The 4098-nt window shown below is 36.6% G+C and overlaps 1 pseudogene; it reads left to right on the top strand.

Moving 5' to 3' along the window:
• Positions 1-845: 845 nt before the first annotated feature.
• Positions 846-1818, top strand: LOC105526101 (annotated as a pseudogene).
• The last annotated feature ends 2280 nt before the right edge of the window (positions 1819-4098 follow it).

Raw genomic sequence — 4098 nt, 5'->3', positions numbered from 1 at the left:
TTATTATTGTGACATTGTGTTTTTCTAAGTGTTATAGAAGTGTCAAATCACTGAATCCTCAAATAAACCTGTGCTGTATTCTTGTCTCCATTTTACAGAAAAGGAAACAGAGACACAAAGGGAATAAACAAGTAAGAATTTATCCACTACCTGTTACTATCTCCTCTTGTCCTAAAAGTGAATAATGAAGAGGGATATAAGGATATGCTTTGGGCACATAACAATATATGCTTAAATAGTGGACTGTGGTTGTTTCTAGGGAGTGACATTTCAGTGTAGGCAGTAGTGAGGCATGGGGCTGCTCTTTCTCATTATAATTCTGTAGGACTGTTTGATTTCCTAAATAATGTACATTATAATGTTAAAATAATAATAATTTAATTGAACAAAATAAAAGTATGCATGGTCTATATATTATAGGCACTCCTCTGTGGAGTTCGAGCATCTTCAGAATTTCCACTCAATTGTGACTACTTGATGCTTTGTATAATATGTCCATGAAAAGGCAACCTAATTCTGGAATGCTTTTTAGCAAATGTAAATCTCTTACTTTATTGTTCTTTTTACTTTAGTCATATGTTGATGATACCTTTTTTACACTTGGTATGTAGGGAGGTAGAACTATTGTCAGAAAACATAACTACCACTGAAAAGTCACATTGTATTATATTTTTCTGTACATTGACAAAATCTATTTAATAGAATCATTAGGCAGTGATGTCACAAAAATGGGAGTTGATTCCATGGTAGAAGTGACCTGACTTCCTCCCACAGAGGGAGTCAGGTCACCTCTATCAATGAGGCTCATTTTGCAGGTGCTGAATTTGTACCCCATGTTCCCAGTTATGTCTGAACCAATCAGGGTCCTTGTGAAAGAAGCAGCTGATCAAATTGCATATTTAGTGCTGTACAGTATTGGAAATGGATGAGTCTTTGATAAAAACCAGCCTACAATTCTTTTGCTGATGTGTATCACCCCTATGATGAGTGTCCTGGACGGTGTCCTAATGAAACTGCAAGACTGTGCCCTTTCCCTTTGGAAAGATGTCATTGCAGCTGACAAAGAAGAGCTGGTCTTCAAAGACTTGGATGTGGCCATTCTTGTGGTCTCCGTGCCAAGAAGGAAAGGAACGGAGAAGAAAGATTTACTTAAAGCACATGTGAATATCTTCAAATGCCAAGATGCAGCCTTGAAGAAATATACCAAGATGTTAGTTAAATTTATCATAATGGAAAATCCAGTTAATACCAACTGCCTGATTTTCTTCATGTCAGCTCCATCTATCCCCAAGGAGAACTTAAGTTGATTGATTCATTTGAATCACAGCCGAGATGAAGCTCAAATCACTCTTAAACTTTGTGTGACTGCTGAAAATGTAAAGAATGTCATTATCTAGAGGGACGATTACTCAATTCAGTATCCATATGTCAACCATGCCAAGGAGAAATTGCAAGAAAAGGAAATTAGTGTTTATGAAGCTCTGAAAGATGACAGTTGGCTCAGGGAGAATTCATCATGCCTACAGCAGCATGATGCTGCTGTCATTAAAGCTTGAATACTATCCAGTGCAATGTCTACCAAGAAAGCTATCTCTGACTGTCAGAGATATTTGGTTTGAAACACCAGAGGGTGAGTTTATGTCCCTGAGTGTTACCTCTAATGGCAGCTCTTATGGTATTCCTGATGATCTGCTGCTCTGCTGTGATAATCAAGAATGAGACCTGGAAGTTTAAGTTCTCCCTATTAATGATTTCTCATGTAAGGAGATGGATCTTACTGCAAAGGAACTACTTCTGAAGTATTGGACAATAAACTAGTTTTGAAGTTCTTTTCTTTGCCTGACTAGAAAATCATTTTGATGTTACTAAATGTGCCAAAGCTCAAGAATCTAAATAGCATCTCTGACTCTGGTACCAAATAATAATAATGCTGTACTTAAATTACATGTAAAGAAAACATATCAAAGAGTATGTGCTTCTTGGTACATATTTGTAAATGACAATTTATTATCATGTTGTTACTGCTGCATTTTAAATAAATATATACTCAAATGAAAAATAATAAAATATACTAAAACTATTGGAAATAGTTTATAAAATGTATTAAGAAGAAACGTTTACAATTGTCTGCAGTGTACTATATGTTTAAGCAAAAGCAACATCTTTTGGGAATGTCTCTAACCTTAAGGGAGGCTGCCTAGAATTGAGAAAAGAGAAAGAAAAAGAAAGGCATTTTTAAACTGAGGAGATGGGAAAGCCCTAGGCATCAGCTGTGCTTCAATTCAAGCCTGGAGAAAAATTAGTTCAGACTGGAGCAACAAATTAAGGTCTCAAAGAGATTTTTCAAAAGAAAATAGATCATAGTTCATCTCATATACTTGAAAGTATTGCAATTCATTTTAGTACACTCAAGGGCTTGGGGATAAACTTATGGTAGGTACATAGAAAATATAGCAATTAATTATTAAGACAATTATTAACTTCAGGGAAAAAGACAAGATCACATATTAAGGTAAAATGTGAATATTTATTTCACAGGAATCAATCAGGACTTTTCATGGCTTAACGTCACCCCAGGTGCCCAAGGAAGTGAGCACCCAGGCTTTCTTGCTGTTTTGCCCAGATGTGTGGGAAGAGAGAAACAGGGATATGTGAGACCTGAAAGATGTCAGTCATCAAACATCAAAAATAAAGTCAGACTCTTTAATAAAATTTACTCATAATGCTTGACTGACAATTAAAATATGCCTATTTTATCTAAGTGAATGTGACTTTGTTTAAGTTAGACATTGTGGTAGTCTGTGAGGCCTGGAGCCTGAGATCAGTAAAGACAGTGAAAGGTTTATTGAACACCTATTTCAAGAGCTCAACATTGTGTAAGGGACATCTTTCCCTTTACACAATGAACAATGCCATCCTTGTTCATTATCCATGATGTCTGGAAAATTTTTAATTATGTCAATAGCTCTTGGGATGCAGGTGGATTTTGTTTATGTGGATAAATTATATAATGGTGAATTCTGAGATTCTAGTATACCCATCACCTGTGTAGTGTGCATTTTACCTAATGTGTAGTTTTATATCCTGGCTCTCCTACATTCTCCCTTTTGATATTCTAGAGTCCATTGTATCACTCTGTATGCTTTGCATATTCATAGGTTAGCTCCCTCTTTTAAGTGATGCTAAAGCAAACTAAATATGGCCTGAGAAGGACCATATTTAGTACTTCTATATTTGAGTCCTTGTGGACAAACAATAACCTAACTTAATAGGTAGACGAGATTGAAAACTTAACTTAGGAGTATGTGTCTCTAACAAAAGCTGAGTCTTGGCCAATCCCAGCAGACATACTTCAACCACTCATACAATGCCGAGTGTTTAAACTGTGTCCAAATAAGGCAAACATTAACCTGTAACCAATCCAGCTGTTTCTGGACCTCGCTTCTGATTTCTCTACGTCACTTTCCCTTTTGTTTTTTGTCTATGAATTTGTTGTGACCATGAGGCATCCCTGGAATCTCTCTGAATCTACTGTGACTCTGGAAGGTGCCCAATTTATGAATCTTTTCTTTTTTCCAGTTCAATTAAACTCTGTTACAGTTAATTTGTCAGAAGTTTCCTTTTAGCAGATCTGGTATCAGAAGTTGGATTTGAAGAAAACTCTGTGAACCCCAGGAGCACCAGTCGACCAGGTGAGGTGACTGTGGAACCAGTTGTGCTCACTGCTCTCTTGATTGTAACTGAAGGTCGTGGATGAGTTTTCTCTCAGATTTGGAGCTTCACTAACATGTGTTCTGAGTTCTCTGAGTTTATTTGAGCAATACTTAGACTGGAATGCATCCAGGATCAAATTGGACTTGATAATTAAATGGATTGGATTCAGTTAGAGGGGTCAGACCTTGTGCAGGTACCTTATTTTATTTTTTTCCTTTTTTTTATTATTATACTTTAAGTTCTAGGGTACATGTGCACAACATACAGGTTTGTTACATATGTATACATGTGCTAGGTTGGTGTGCTGCACCCATTAACTTGTCATTTACATTAGGTATTCCTCCTATATCCCCCCACTCCCACAACAGGCCCCAGTGTGTGATT

This window comes from Colobus angolensis, unplaced genomic scaffold, assembly GCF_000951035.1.
Source record: "Colobus angolensis palliatus isolate OR3802 unplaced genomic scaffold, Cang.pa_1.0 Scaffold575, whole genome shotgun sequence".
Classification (NCBI taxonomy): Eukaryota; Metazoa; Chordata; class Mammalia; order Primates; family Cercopithecidae; genus Colobus; species Colobus angolensis.
The sequence above is the reverse complement of the archived record's forward strand: the minus strand, read 5'-3'. Positions and strand labels throughout refer to the sequence as shown.